At 38.4% G+C, this 16,699-nt stretch overlaps 1 long non-coding RNA gene across 1 annotated transcript; it reads left to right on the top strand.

Moving 5' to 3' along the window:
- Positions 1-2,522: 2,522 nt before the first annotated feature.
- On the top strand, positions 2,523-15,307 carry LOC121733676. The gene is made up of 3 exons (XR_006036593.1): positions 2,523-2,612; positions 4,464-4,465; positions 15,280-15,307. It is a non-coding gene; the product is annotated as an uncharacterized LOC121733676 (long non-coding RNA).
- The last annotated feature ends 1,392 nt before the right edge of the window (positions 15,308-16,699 follow it).

The raw sequence follows: 16,699 nt of genomic DNA, 5'->3' as shown, positions 1-16,699 counted from the left end.
GACAATTGTTCGGTTCGAATAAATAAACGAATTTTGGCACAACGGACTTGCGGGCATCAACTAGTCAGATATATATTATGTAATACTAGCTGTCCCGGCAAACGTTGTTTTGTCTGTTTTCCTGCTTTTCTCTTGAAGTATTTTCTGATTTTTTATTCTATAAACCTCATGGAGCCCGAGACCTTTCCAACGAATGCAAAACCGTGGAAATCGGTTCGTGCGTTCTGGAGTTATAGCGTCAGGAAGGAAAACCCGATTAATTTTTAACCGACTTCCAAAATCGAGGAGGTTATATATTCGGCTGTGGATATTTTTTATTTTTGTTATATATTAGATTATTATAATCATGCCCGCTGTACATATTGGACCAACTCATTAAGCCAGCGCATTAAGCCAACGTGTAAAGGCCTACTTGTCGGTAAGTTGATAGCGATACCCCGTACTCTACACGTCGTCGTTGTACGGCAGTTCAATGTGCTGGCGTAATGCGTTGGGCCCAATCCACTGTGTACAGTGGGCTTAAGCCGAAAATTTCACTGATTGTGCTTCGATCCAAAGGTTTAAAAACTGGTTTTTAGATTTAGGGCCTGTTTCACCAATTCCTGACAAGATGGATAGGCAAAAGGATAGATATACACTACTTAAATTGACAGATAAAGTATGGAGAAAGTATATGAAGATAAGTTGTGAATAAGGCTATCTGGCACTTTGTAAGGAAGTCGTGAAACAGGCCCTAAAAGTAGCTATTATGAAAGGTCAGTATGAGACGGCAATATTTTGCTTATAAGGACCCCTCTCTTCTTTTGGATCATTATAGATAATCATGATTGCTAACGTAAAGGCCTTAAAACTATCCTAATAATATCTTATCTTATCTTATATCTTTAAACGAGCAATTCTTGTATATATATAATTGGAATCTCGGAATCGGCTCCAACGATTTTCATGAAATTTAGTATATAGGGGGTTTCGGGGGCGATAAATCGATCTAGCTAGGAATCATTTTTAGAAAATGCCAATTTATTCGTGTTTTATCGAATACCGAGCAAAGCTCGGTCAAAAAGCTGGTATTTATTTACATCATGACGCCAGCAACTCCGTTGTGCCAAAATTTGTCTATCTCGTAAAAACCGTACATGTTTCCAATATAAAAAGAATCAGACAAATCGGTTTAGCGGTTTGGGCGTGAAGAGGCAACAGACAGACAGACACATTTTCGCATTTATTTCATTTACTAGATGACGCCCGCAAGTCCGTTGCGCCAAAACTCGTTTTCGAACCGTACATTTTTTCGGGATAAAAAGTATCCTATGTCCTTTCCCGGGACTCAAAGTATCTCCATACCAAACAACAAAATCGGTTGAGAGGTTTAGGCGTGAACCGGTAACAGACAGACAGACACACTTTCGCATTTATAATATTAGTATGGATATGAATTAGCATGGATTTGACCTCAGATTTGACAGAAATAGTCGTGAAAACTATGTAAAAGATAAAAATAAAAAAGGGAGTCCTACAAATTCTGCATTCATAGTCACCGCGTGTAACTGACCGTGACGTCCCCTTTCATTCATATCAAAAGCACGGCCATTTTAATCACGAAAATGCTGCGCTGAATAACGCGGAATGGAGGTAGAAAATTAGTTGCATCATTATTGTATCGAAAAATGTTGTAACGGACATAGAAATAAAATAAATAGGTTATGATATTATGTCGAATAAATGTAAAAAGAGACTAATAGGATTTTATTTTAATTTTTAGGACTATAGTTCAACAGCTATTCGGAGCGTGCGAAGTGGGTGGAGGGGGTAAAGAAAGCGATTGCCGCGCTTGCCGTGGCAAAAATATGCAACCAAAGGGGCTCAGCTAATAGTTAATCAAACTTGTCAATCTTGTTTTGAATTTTTTAGAAATTGGTCTTAATTATTTTTGTATCGTAGACTGCAAAAATAACAGCAGAAATAGGTAGTCAGTATACAAATTTAATGTTTTTCCTAAATCCACTAGGAAATTAGATCAGATATAAATGGATAGCTGCTGTAAAAATGAAAAAGTATGTGATTCGATATAACCTAAAATTGCATTATCAGTCAAGTCAATTTTATTTGAGTTGCATTTTATAAAGATATAATTGAGTACCTAACTATTATTTTAGTGTTGATGAATGATGGATCACCATGGTCTCTCTCTCTGGACAAAACTTGCAGTAATAGTTTCATAGAATATTTCATTTAAATCCAAAGTACATATCAGGTGGAAGAAATAGTGACTCACAAATGACGATAAACCAGATACTACTTCTGGTTTAACTGATCTTTTAGGAGCTGGAGATAGAGTATTGAATGAAAAAGGTTTTTCAAGTAAGCAAGTCTTAGATGAAAGGAGTAAAAAAGTTAAAATTATTATGCGCCCATTTTGAGCAAAATAAAACGAGTACTCTCAAGAGGAAACCGAAAGGACTTATGATATTGCTCGAGTAAGAATCCATAGTGAAAGCAATGATATTCTATGTTTATTTACAAAATAAACAAACTCTTGTTGTTTATTTTTTGACACATGCCCCTAAAACTTCTTTTTAAATATGTCACTACTGAAGTGCACGTTCCGAATAGTCTATGCTACAAAGTGGCATTATATATTAATTTTTTTGTCGGTCGCGGTTAGCCGCGGTAAAGATCGGAATGGTACACTTCAGTTTACCTCTACAGTTTTTTAGGCTTCCGTACCCAAAGAGTGAAAACGGGACCCTATTACTAAGACTTCGATGTCTGTCCGTCTGTCCGTCTCTCCGTCCGTCCGTCCGTCCGTCCGTCCGTCCGTCCGTCCGTCCGTCCGTCCGTCCGTCCGTCTGTCTGTCTCCAGACTGTAACCCAAGAACCGCTATAGCTAGACTTCTGAAATTTGGTCAGATTATGTATTTCTGTTGCCGCTATAACAACAAATACTGAAAATAAATTATATTAAATATTTAAGGGGGACTCCCATACAACAAACGTGAAATTTTCTGCCTTTTATGCTCTAACGGCCGTTCCCAATATTTGATCTATCTCTGGTTTTGCCCTACTAGAGATTGGAATAACTCACAATTGACATAAAATATATGTCTCTAATGTCAATTGTGAGTTATTCCTATCTCTAGTAGGGCAAAACCAGATATGGATCAAATATTGGGAACGGCCGTATATCAATAATGGCAACAGATAGGTACTTGAATTTTTCACAAAGTCCTTCATTATATGTGAACTTGAATATTTAATTATAATATTAAAATAAATGAAATATTTAATGGGGGCTCCCATACAAAAACACTATTTTTGGTGTATTTTTCCTCTATATCGGTACGGAACCCTTCGCGCACGAGTCCGACTCGCACTTGGCCGATTATTTATACTTTCGCATTTCTACTGTGGCCACTGGCTATGGTAGGATCGCTGGTGCGCCGTGAAAAGGCAAGAGGGGCGCCGTGAGTCGATCCTTCATTATTTTCCGTAACTACAAATATTATTTAAAAATAAAATGATAATATGAGTTAAACAAGCATGCAGATTATTGAATAAATTTGTTTATTATTATTTACATGCTTAACCTAACTATAATCATTATAGGTGTTTATCAATGTATCTTTTTGTAATAGCTACTGTAAAGAAATATAGTTGTACGCCGTGCAGTGCGGTGCGGTGCAGTGCGGTGCAGTTCGTCACGGCGGCTAAAGAAGATCGGGAACCCTGCTATACAGTATACAATAATATACTAAATACTTACTACTTAAAACTATGGGGAGTATTTTAAGTCAAAGATTATTTTAAAATATTACCTAAAAAGGGTTCTTCGGAGCAATTAGCGCCACAAACAAGACCTGTTGAAGATTTGATAATTAATTGATTCGGAATCACCGCGCCGGGAGCAGCGAGTCCGAATATTTCCGAGCCTTTAATTAAATCACCCCTAATTTACAACTCACGGCATCCAAGATGTTTTGTAATTGGAATTCGTGGTGAAATTTTATAAACAAAAGTATTTTAGATATCTGTGGCATATCAAATTGTTAATTAAATAAAGGTTTACTAGGGTCACCGTATGCGGGCCAGCCACAGCAACAAAACATGTTTCTCATAGTTTTTATACATTTTATAATATGGAGCCTCATATTATTGGTGGCCGACACATGTATGAAAACTATAAGTACGGTACTAGAAATGTCTGTACCGATTACCGGCGACTTCTGGTTGTGGCCGGTGGCCATACCAAAACTATTGTGACAGTGATGTTCAACATCTGCGGGCCCCTAGACGAGCAATTTTATTGCGCAATATTTGCGTATTGTGTAATATTATTGACCGTCTAGGGTTGATATTGAACACCACGCGCCTTCAATATTATCAAATAAACTGTTCAATAAAATTGAAGCGTGATATTGCACAATACAATTGATCGTCTAGGAGCCAGCTAAAGGCGCGTTCAGACGTGCGCGTTATCTGCGCGCGCGGATAGAGTTCGCGTGTTTTCCCAGACGCTACAGTACCGACGTGAGTGCTTGTTGTGCGGGAACCGCGCGTTTCCCGCGCAAAATCCGAGAGGCATCCGAGCGGTTAAGAGCTCACCTGACTCTAAAAATCAAACATCGTCCTTCTCTCTTCACACTCACGCCCGTCTTTCATAATATGCCAGGTGAAAAAGGACGGCGCGGAATCATCGCCGAGTTAGTTTTACTTGAATAAAAGACGAACTATAATGATTATGAAAAAAGTGTTTTGAGCAAATTTAGGTTTTATCAATACCTTTTTAGATATTAAAAAATATTAAAGAAAAGACAGCAAACTTTGAAGATCCAAGCAAAAATGTGTCTAAAACAAGGTTTTTTTGTAAAAAAGAAACTATCGAGCATTTTTTGAGTAATCGTGTTTTCGTCTTGAGCATTTAATCTTTATGAACTGAAGTTACTTGTGTCAAAAAATCAGTTTTGTCTAGACCTTACAGATTTTGAGATCTAGGTTAAAGTATGTAGTCAAGTTAGGGTCATATGGGCTCTTAAGGGGGCGACTAACCCTAAAGTGTCGATTTTATAATTCATTTTTATACTTGAAAATAAGCCCCGAACTATTTCATTTTCTAACATTAGATACTACATTATATTTCCGAGAATTCGATCTGAGCAAAAACACGAAATTTAAAAATTTTCTCGATAGAAAAAAATCACAAAGATGCATATAATTTTCACGAATTTTTCATTTACTGCCATAACCGTGCGTTGAACTAAGTTAATATTTTAACACATTGTATAAAATTCTATCATTGAGAGATCGACCTAGCGGATTTTTAAAATGTTGTATATTTATCGAATTATTGAGAAAAAACTAATTTGGCGATGAATCCGCGTCGTACTGTTTCACCTGGCATATGAAAGACGGACGTGAGTGTGAAGAGAGAAGGAGTGAAGGAAGGTTTTGGGGTTAGTCGCCCTCTTAAGTGTGAACGCTGTAATACAACGAGCTGTGAGCGGTGGCTGTTTACACACACGCCGCAGCGGCACGTTATCGCCGCCGCCGCGCGCGAGAAATTAAGGATGAGTTGAAGCGGCACCGGCGAATATGTCATATTGCTATACTGTGGCGATACCGTGCCGCTGCCGCTGCGGTACGTTGTAAACGGCCTAAGGCCGGGCGCGCACTAGCGGCGGCGGTCACGACGGCCATCGAGATAATCACCTGTATGAAACCGCCGTAGACCACGCGCACCTGGCCGCACGACGGCCAGCGGCCACACCATACTTTAGATGGCCGCCGCGACCTGGCCGCTGCGGCCTGGCCGGTAGAGCGCGCCTGGCCTTAGTTCCCGCGGGTTTACTCCGCGCGGTTTCCGCTGTGTCTGAACAAGCACAAATAATAATTAACAAAACTAATCTCGTTTTAAAAATGTATTAAAGCAAAAACAAAAAAAAAAACATTTAGGTATACAAAACAATAAAAACATACACTGTGAATTTTGTATACGTAGTCGATATATTGTATTGGTCTATTTATTGTACTAAAGACATGGAATATCTCAAAATGATCTCGTCATCAATGGTAATCATATTGGTCTTATTTTGTCGTGTTCTTTTTTGTTGTTATCATCTGCGTTAACGGCATCTACGTCTGGGTCTTCGTCGCCTGCAGCAGCATCCTCGCTTACGTCTGGACCTGCTGCGCCGTCTTCTGGACTTACTGCGTCGTCTCCCGCAACGTTTTCGTCTCGTTCTTCTCAGCCCACACGCACGGCGTGGTCTGAACTGCAAGTACCGCGACTCCTTCTTCTCCAACAACCCAAGAGCGGTTCCCTTCTCGAGCAGGGATTCTACGAAGCTTTGCAAGGTTTCTGAAGCCTGCTCACCGGTGTCTGCTTTCTGAAGATGGGATACCAGCTCCTGGATCTTGATGCTTCCTTTATTTTTCTTCAGGTATTTCTTTATGATATTTATATCAGGGTCCGAATTGGATTCTTCTTTGGTACTCATGATTTTAAAATTACTTGCTAATTTGTTATAAAAAAAATCTAAAATATTATATTAAACATTGTTTGTCACCGAAATTTGAATGTAAAATAAAATCGACATATCAAAATATGTCAAGTTTAAAGCTATTCTATTCTTTTTTTATCAAAGAGTTTAAATAATTCTAACAAAAAGGTTGCATTACATATACTTACGTAATTTAAATTCGCAAAGTAGCTGTTATACACCAGGATCCGAAGGCAAATTTGGATGGCATTAAAAAAATATCCTTAAGGCGGGGGATTAATCTCAATCCAAAACGATAACTTTGCACAAAACCAAAGACCAAGCGTATAGCATCGCAATAAGATTAATTTTAGCTTAGCATAAAACTGAAGTCACTCCAGCGGATTTTTTCTATTTTTCATGTTTTTTTTAAATATCTTTGGAAATAAACATTAAGAAACAAAATTGTTCGGTTAAAGAATTTTTAATATAGATTTACTAACAATTTATTGAAATAAAATGTATAATTATCCTAGTTAATACTTATATTTCGATGAAATAGATTTTTATCGGAGGTGAGTTTGTAAATTAATTACAGCCAAAGTATTAAGTTCTATTAAAATGTTTATGGTTTAAGGTATTTTAAATATTGTGCTTTATATCTCATATTTTTTAAAACTTCGTTATTATATTGGAACTAGGTAAACCGGAAGTCGCGGAATAACAAATTGGGGTTTATCCTCGCCTTAATTATTGGATAAATTTATATATTTGCATGTTTCACACACTGAATCGCCGCTAAGTATAAGAAAAAAGAAGGATCAAAATGTTTTTATTTATTCCAAATACCCTGGTATTGCTATAGTCAATTTCTTTTTTCACTTTTTGCCATCAGATCCTGGTAGACCTATACCTATTTCTTTTATTAATACACTTAAAATGATTGTAGGCAGGCATATTACTATACAGGGTGTAACAAAAATAAGTGATAATACTTTAGGGTGTGTATGTGAAACACGTACACACCCTAAAGTATTATCACTTATTTTTGTTACACACTGTATAAGCTAAAAGTGGAGCTTTGTGAGGGTTCGCGTCGTCACTCGTCACACCTTGACTGACTCATGATAACACATCTACATAATTATAAATAAAAATTACTATGTTAAAGCACAAATCAATTATAGGCGTGATAGTTTTTCCGTAAAGTATACCACACAATGTTCAGGTAGTGGGATATGCTAGGGCTCGCTCGCTCGCTGATAAGCCCTGATTTTTTTATTTTTTTTATGAAATAAGGGGGCAAACGAGCAAACGGGTCACCTGATGGAAAGCAACTTCCGTCGCCCATGGACACTTGCAGCATCAGAAGAGCTGCAAGTGCGTTGCCGGCCTTTTAAGAGGGAATAGGGTAATAGGGTAGGGAAGGGAAGGGAATAGGGGAGGGTAGGGAAGGGAATAGGGTAGGGGATTGGGCCTCCGATAAACTCACTCACTCGGCGAAACACAGCGCAAGTCGAGCCGGCCCATTCGTGCCGAAGCATGGCTCTCCCACGTACAATATACTACATGTATTATGCATAGATCGTGCGTAACTTTTCTTCCTTTCGGCGAAATTGGAAGAAGTATGTTCAATGTTTGAGTTTGTATATCGGTAACGTAGTTTTGTACTATCAGAGAAGTTAATCAATAAGCACGCGGGCACAATGGGGGCCTAATTTGATTGTCAAACCCAGCCGACAGATCACGAATTAGTTATGTCCACACTGTGCACTTTCATCTTCAATTTTCGTCATCAACTTTCATATTGGCGCATTCAATAATTGAATGCGTCAAGGAACGCAACGCCAATATTGTCATTTTTGAAGTTTTGGATACGGTCAGAGGGCATGCGTCGCGGGCATGCCTCACGTGCGCTGTTGACTACGCTATAACGCATGCCCTTGACGAACAGATAAAGGCACAGTGTGGACGAAGCTATTGAATTGACACAATCCGGCCAAATGCCGTAGCGTAGGTTCGTCAACTGCCTATGAATTTATTTCTTCGATGGTACATACATTATTGGTTGCTACTTGCTTACCGTACACATGTGATTGCCCCCTCCAGTTTCATCAGGCAATCTTAAAGCTATGCGCGTCGACATTCCGTTTTTAGTAAGCCCATTACATTTTGTCACAACATAGACCCATTGCAAATCCCATACATTTTAATGAAATGTCACGAGCACGAGGTATCAAATGATGATCATACATCAGACTTTGTGTTAATTATTTATTAAACGGGTACAGGGAGCTTCGGGGGATTAAATGACATGGCTTTATGACGGCCGGCTTGTCACTCCATGTCATATAGTCTAATGAGCACAGCTGTACCACAATAGCATGTACGGGAAGGCTAGACAGTCATTAAATATGGACAGTATCACGATGTCTATGCTTCTTTCAGGGGATGAATATACTAAATGCATCGTTGATGGAACAAATGCGCTGTTGGATATCCATACTAATATTACAAATGCGAAAGTGTGTCTGTCTGTCCGTCTATCTTTTTTTTATGAAATAAAGGAGGCAAACGAGCAAACGGGTCTCTTGATGGAAAGCAACTTCCGTCACCCATGGACACTCGCAACATCAGAAGAGCTGCAGGTGCGTTACCGGCCTTTTAAGAGGAAATAGGGGAGGGTAAGGAAGGGAATAGGAAGGGTTGGGAAAGGACTAGGGTAGGGGATTGGGCCTCCGGTGAACTCACTCACTCGGCGAAATACAGCGCAAGCGCTGTTTCACGCCGGTTTTCTGTAAGCCTGTGGTATTTCTCCGGTCGAGCCGGCCCATTTGTGCTGAATCATGGCTCTACCACGTAAAAAGTGAGTCTGTCTGGCTGTTATCTTTTCACGTCCAAACCGCTGAATTGATTTTGCTAATAGTCATAGAGATAATTTGAGTCCCGGGAAAGGACATACGATACATTTTATCCCGGAAAAAAGTAAGGTTCCCACGCGATAAATGAGTTTTGGTGTCATCTAGTAGTCAATATAATATTATAAATCACAACGTTAAAATATAAAACTCAATATGTTACACGTGTTACAACAGAAATCACTGTACAAACATAACCTGGAATACTATTAATATTAAATTGTAAAGCTAATTGGATTTTTATTTCAATGAATTTATTATTTTATTGACATCGATATAGTACATTTTATAGAACCTTACTAATAAGTAATAACATTTCAACAAGCTATTAAGCTGCTTTCGTTTGGCATAATATTAGAAAAGTCGCATGACAGAAGATAACAGTATTCCTTGAATATAGCCTTTGTAAAAATATTTATTAGTAAACAGGCATAATTTTTATCATTTTCTTGCAAAGAGGATGAATTTTCCAAATTCACCCCCCTGTAGGGATGAAAAAATATTTTCCAAAAACGCAAAATTTTAGGCCCATTTCATCTTATCATGAAAATATACATACATACAACTATACAATAAAATGTATTATTATGAAAATATACGACCTACATACACACAGAAGCTAGTGTTGTACCGGTCATTATATCGAATACAAACAACAAGCTAGGTCATTAAATATATCGATTTGTCCAGACCATTAGCAGCCATTAACGCGGAGGACTGTTAAGCCATGAAATTAATATGCACCCAACTGCAAATTGAACTGTCCGTGTAATACCATCATGGTGGTTTATAGTTATGAATTTTATTAAGTACTAGCTTTTACCGTACAAATTACACTATTACAGTACGTCTACGTAGTAGTATTCACCAAAATATATGAAGTACAAAATTGTATAATGTATAGGTATGTTTTTAATCAAAGACTGTACTAATTTATGCCACCACATCTGGATTTCGTATAGTTTAAAAAAACTTCTGATTCTCATCATCATGATCAAATCGTTATACAAAATCTTATGCACGATTTTATCATGTTTTAATCATACTCATTAATTAAAAAAGTAAAGACAATGTATTTCTTAAAAACTATGACTAACAACCCCTCTGAACATACTTTTAACGAATGCAGTACTGACGTACATCTACGAGCCACTTTCTACATTTTCGGTCATAAATCATGATGAATAACAATGATTGTCACCAACCGTCTTTCATTGGCCAACGTGGAGGGCCAATAAGGGCAATGATTCGTAGAGATAAGTCGTCGTTAATCATAATGCAGTGTTTCCCCAGTTAATTTAGGCCCGTGTTAAGGTCGGGTTAACATCTCTGCGTCAAGTTGTACAGTAACGTAATTCGGTATGAACATTTCGTGTTCCCGCCGGGAATCCCGTCACTGTAGATCAATAATAAAGTAATGCTGCGATGTAGGTATTATAGATATAGATCTAGAATATCAAAATATTCTGTGTTAAAAAGAACTTGAAGACTCGAAATATGCAATAGATGTCGCTGTCGTAAAGGTTTTTCTTTTTACACCGTATAGGGAAAAGAAAAAAGATATATACGTGGGAGAGCCATGCTTCGGCACGAATGGGCCGGCTCGACCGGAGAAATACCACGTTCTCACAGAAAACCGGCGTGAAACAGCGCTTGCGCTGTGTTTCGCCGAGTGAGTGAGTTTACCGGAGGCCCAATCCCCTACCCTATTCCCTTCCCTACCCTCCCCTATTCCCTTCCCTTCCCATCCCTACCCTCCCCTATTACCCTATTCCCTCTTAAAAGGCCGGCAACGCACCTGCAGCTCTTCTGAAGCTGCGAGTGTCCATGGGCGACGGAAGTTGCTTTCCATCAGGTGACCCGTTTGCTCGTTTGCCCCCTTATTTCATAAATAAAAAAAAAAAAAAAAAAAGAAAGCACCACCATCAATTAAAGCAAATTCTTTAAAAAAATACGAATTACCCAGTATTCTTTAGCCAACAAGCACGCAACCGAGCTGTTATAATATGTTTTCGAGCGTTTGAAAAAAGTATACATAAGCAAGTCAAACATAACCAAAAACCAGGAGCCTTTGATAGCTATATGAAGCTATTTCTTTTGCACTTATAAAACCTTCGTATTAGCCGTATAGAATGTCGTCGTCCAAACTATAGTATGGCTCACCCATAATTCAGCGCATTTAAATATAATTATCAGCAACAATAACTATTGTACCTTTTGTCTCACACCGGCGACGAATATTAAACTATACAATTCAAAATTATTCTACCTTTGACAGACTTTTATTACGAAGATATAAACATCGCTTTCAAAGGGACAGAAATGAACTAGGAAAGGACAATGGCTGTTATCCACCGACAATTAGCTTATTGTGTAGTGAAATACATTTTCGAGGGTTGAATTTATTAATATTTCAATTTGATTATATATTCGTTTTGGAAATGCTGTATCCACGTTAACTCATCAATAAAAAACAGACATTAATAGGTTATATTTAAAATCTGAATAAGAAAGATAAAATTGTTACCAGAAAATAAAATTAGGAGGAGTTTGTTTAGTCATCCTTTTAAAACCATATATCTTAAAAAAAAAACCAGTTAATTGATAAATTTTTAACACCTTTGTCTCTACTAGCGGTTAATATTTATTTTTATCTTTATTTAAATAAAGGGCTTTTTCCATAGCATGCCAGCCCTAATTAAAAAATTAACACCATGAAACCTGCCAAAATCAATATCCATACTAATAAATTGTGTATCTATAATATCACATCGACGCGCGATAACCACAACATGGCCGCGCCAATACAATAGTGCCAACGATTTATGAATATTTTTACCAGCTTTCCCAACTTTTCCCAGTTTTTCCAACTAGTTCCAGAAATCCCAACTTTTCTCGTTACGGGCCAGTTACCTTCGACGCGGTCTTCGCTAAAACTGTTTTATTACGAGCTGACCGCCTCATAGATCCCTCGGGGACCGTATATTTTTAGAGCAGCTAAGCTGTGTTTAGGAATATTGAAATTATGCGGTATATGTTCCTTATATTTTTGTTACCTGTATTAGCATTGAAATGTTTTTAGTGACGATATGTCAGCGGCTGATCCTGAAATCAACTTCTCTACCACAATTTTAAAAGCCGTTAACGGCTAGACGTGAAGAAGTAACTGACAAACAGGCATACTTTTGTCACACTGTTGGATATGTTACATATTGCAACTACACACACACACACACACATTTATTAGATACTCGTAAAGTTCACTGTAAAAGTAGCCTTCGTGGTCTAGTGGTATAGAGCGCGGCTCTTGACTCGGAGGTCGTGGGTTCGATTCCCGCGTTGGAAACATGTTATTTCCAAGTTTGGTAAGGACGATGCAGGCTGATCACCTGATTGTCTGACAAGTAAGATGATGCGTCGGATGGGCATGTAAAAAGTCGGTCCTGCGCCTGATCTCTTGCCGGTCGTGTCGGTCTTCCGACCCACTTCCGATTCCGGGTTATGAGAGTAAAGGGATAGAGAGTGCTCTTGTGTACTGCGCACAGTAATTGTAAAAGTAGCAGCGGTAAAATACCTACTAACTTTGTTTTTAATTTTTGTATAGGCAAATTAATTATGTTTGGGCAATTTTCATGGAAACACCGAAGTCAAAATATGTAACTTTTTCACCTCTGATACTACTCAGTAAACTTCATACAAAGGACAAAAATATATACACACTGTATAATATGCAGGGTGTACAAATTGTCCCTTATAGGTATGTTATACTTACCACATACCATTTTTTTACGTGGTGAAATGCTCTGCGCATACCCGGCGGTTGGGGACATCGGCCGGGATATGTGGGACTCTCCGAGGAACTATCCACTAAAACCCCATGGTGCTCCACTCCCCGCCTAGGCACAGTCACCCACCGTAACTCTACCAGCGGTTGTCCGCGTCTCGCAGACTCATCAAAGCATGTAGACTTTGCTAGGTCGTCCCGCGGGGTGGCCTAGAAAAGCCCACATGACGGAGGTCACTAAGGATATACTAGGTATGTGATAAGACCTATCACATACCTAATATGTCCTTAGGTTTATTAAACCTATCACGTACCAAAACCTGTCATGCTACCAAAAATCTATTAATTATAACATAACCAATTTCCATGAATAAATTCGCGACCCAGTCTTGCAGGTAAAGATTCACATAATATATTCATTAAGGCCCCCCACACCCCACCGCGGGCGCCAAATTCATACAGGCCTATTTATCACTTTCGTATAAATGAGCATTCGTTATGTATAGGGAAGAACAGGTGTCGATACATTGGTTGTCGATGTTTTATTCTTATTATATTGAATATGATCGATATATGTATTATGTATGGCCTGGTTTATTTAATTTTGGAACCTGCCACTGAAAGGTGTGAAATCAATATGCTTTTTGATGTGAGTAATGTATACTCTAGTTTTTATTATTCGTAGCTCTTAACTAATCTGATTAAAAAAAATCAAATTTTAGTGTTTGACCTGTTTTTGGGGAATGCTTGGTAATTTCCTGGTTGCTCTACCTGCACAATGAAAGCGTTCAAAATCTTCTGGTATTGCTAATCCAAACTTAACGTAGAGTACTTAAACAAAAACTATTGTGTTTTTGCTATAGTTAATGTTGGATTGGATTTGTCGTTTGGTATGAATGTTATAAAAGATAGGTATGAATGTTATAGAAGATAGATAAAAGATAGCCGAGTGAGTGAGTTTACCGGAGGCCCAATCCCCTACTTTACCCACCCCTATTGCCTTCCCTTCCCTACCCTCCCCTTTTTACCCTATTCCCTCTTGAAAGGCCGGCAACGCACTTGCAGCTCTTCTGATGCTGCGAGTGTCCATGGGCGACGGAAGTTGCTTTCCATCAGGTGACCCGTTTGCTCGTTTGCCCCCTTTTGTCATTAAAAAAAACCATAATATTTTCGATAGCGATATCCTCTTCCCATCCCTATTGTCAGAGGAGCGGTATGGATTAATTCGGCTCAGTCACTCGATCAATGATGGATGCTCTCACTTCTTAATTTGTATTCGGTTTTATTAATCGCTTTAAAGCAAAGGCAATTCAAAAGCAACATTTTCGAAATACCTCTTAAGGTTTCGAGAGTGTGATGAAGTCAATATATTAGCTTTAACATGATCTTTATGTTAAGGATGTAAGGATTATTTTTATAGAAACTAGAAACTTGGAGTAAGAGTGGTGGTTGCTGAGCATAAGATTATATCAATAATTTTCACCCTGAAGGTTCGAACTATAATAGCATCGAACGGAATGGTGTAGTGGCAAATAATGGTAACAGATTCAAAGCCGTACAATACGAAATTGAAAAAAAAGAAACAACACTGAATAATTCAGAACAGTGTTTCAGAAATAAATACGAAGAATAAAGAGTAAACGACTGAGTTTCAGAAATACTTCAGCTTCAGCCTTTTGTCAGTCAAAACTCAAAGGGCGATATCGTATTAAACTCGAAGAGAACTGAGTATGAAGTATTAAATAAGTATTGGAAGTCATAAAAAGTTGAGATTATCATGCTAAGAGTTACCAAGAGGTTTTCCGATGAATCTATAATAGTCTGTGTCTTTATAGTAGTTCAATTTGTTTCTTAAGTTAACTGAATACACTGAGAACATTTTTCATATAGTTCCTAGACTAAAAAAGTCATTAGCACAACGTGGACACATCCACATTGTGCCTTTTTCTGTTCATCAAGGGCATGCTTTATAGCGCTGTCAACAGCGCACGTGAGGCAGGCCCGTAACGTGCGCTGAAATTGTAGCGCGCGCTATGACTATGACTAGATTTTGACGCGCGTTACGGGCATGCCTCACGTTCGCTGTTAACAGCGCTATAAGGCATGCCCTTGATGAACAAAAAAGGCACAATGTGGACAAAACTAATGACCGCTGCGGACACCTGATTACATTTATTTACATTATAATAACAATGAATACAACACGAACGTACGCTGCGTTATCTTTAACTATGAGCTCATTATACCACTCACCTCACTGTTTAATAACTTGTATAAAATAAATAATTTCATTTCCTTTCTATGTCACCTAATTGACAACCCTTGTACTGTGTCACCGTGTATCACGCGCAGTTGTCACAAATTATACAGTCTATGTCCTTTCCCAAGACTCAAAGTATCACCATACCAAATTTCAGCAAAATCGGTTCAGCGGTTTGGGCGTGAAGAGATGACAAACAGACAGAGAAATAGACAGACTCACTTTCATAATATTTATAATATTAGTATGGATATGGATACTTTTCAGGAATTGGTTAAAGGTCGCTTCACGGTTGAAAGGTCTGATAGACGTACGAACGTTTTAAGTTCGCGAACTTACTCGGCTCGCGTCGGTGACACACGAGAATAGCTCACACTAGACCATGCCCCCAGGCTCATGGCTCGTGGCCCGCGGCTCGCAGCTCGCGGCTCTTTGCTGACATACAGGCGATTAAGATCGTCGAGCCATTAGTCTGCGTACTTACTCGCACGTCTGTCACCCCTTCAGACAAAGACCTATCGTACAATTGCCTTAATATTGTACACAGCGCAAATATTTTTATTAGTATCTAATGTAATAGCATAACTTGATACTTTATTTAGCTTATCCTTTACGTAACCATCAGTATCATAAAAGAAAACACACCATAGAAAAAACATAAGAAAATCTTGCAGGTACTTAATATTTACAGCTCAAAGTACACCTAATATGTCGCCCCATTCATAGCAAAGAAGGCTTTCAATGGTCTAATCAGGTCTACAGAAACCAGTGTCTCCTACATACAACATTCAACCCTATCTCAACGGGTTATAGTCTTGTTTACTTCGTAATATATCTCAGGTGCGATACTATGAAAAGATATAATGACGTCTTCGACCCTCGCGTCTTTGAAGTCACACTTTCATATGTAATGGTCTCGAATTAACATTCTAACGAGTGGAACTTCTGGGGGATTAAAGGTGAGCCGTACTTTCGACGCTTTGACTTCCAACTCTTACAACTCAAACCGTGCTTATTCTTTGCGTTCACTTTTGAACTTATGTAAGTTAAAAGTGCTAGAAGTTGGGATTAAAAATTTATCAATTCGTTAATGCTTTAGTTTTTAGTGTATTTGATCTTCATAGGCATCAGAAATCTGATATCAGGATTTTCGTTCCTAGCACGGCTAGCGAGTAGTGGCGTCTGTTAGATATACAGTATACAGTATACACACAAGATAAGACATTCGTCACACAGAAAAATGAAGCATATAAGTATGTAT

The sequence above is a fragment of the Aricia agestis genome, chromosome 14, assembly GCF_905147365.1.
Source record: "Aricia agestis chromosome 14, ilAriAges1.1, whole genome shotgun sequence".
Lineage (NCBI taxonomy): Eukaryota > Metazoa > Arthropoda > Insecta > Lepidoptera > Lycaenidae > Aricia > Aricia agestis.
The sequence above is the reverse complement of the archived record's forward strand: the minus strand, read 5'-3'. Positions and strand labels throughout refer to the sequence as shown.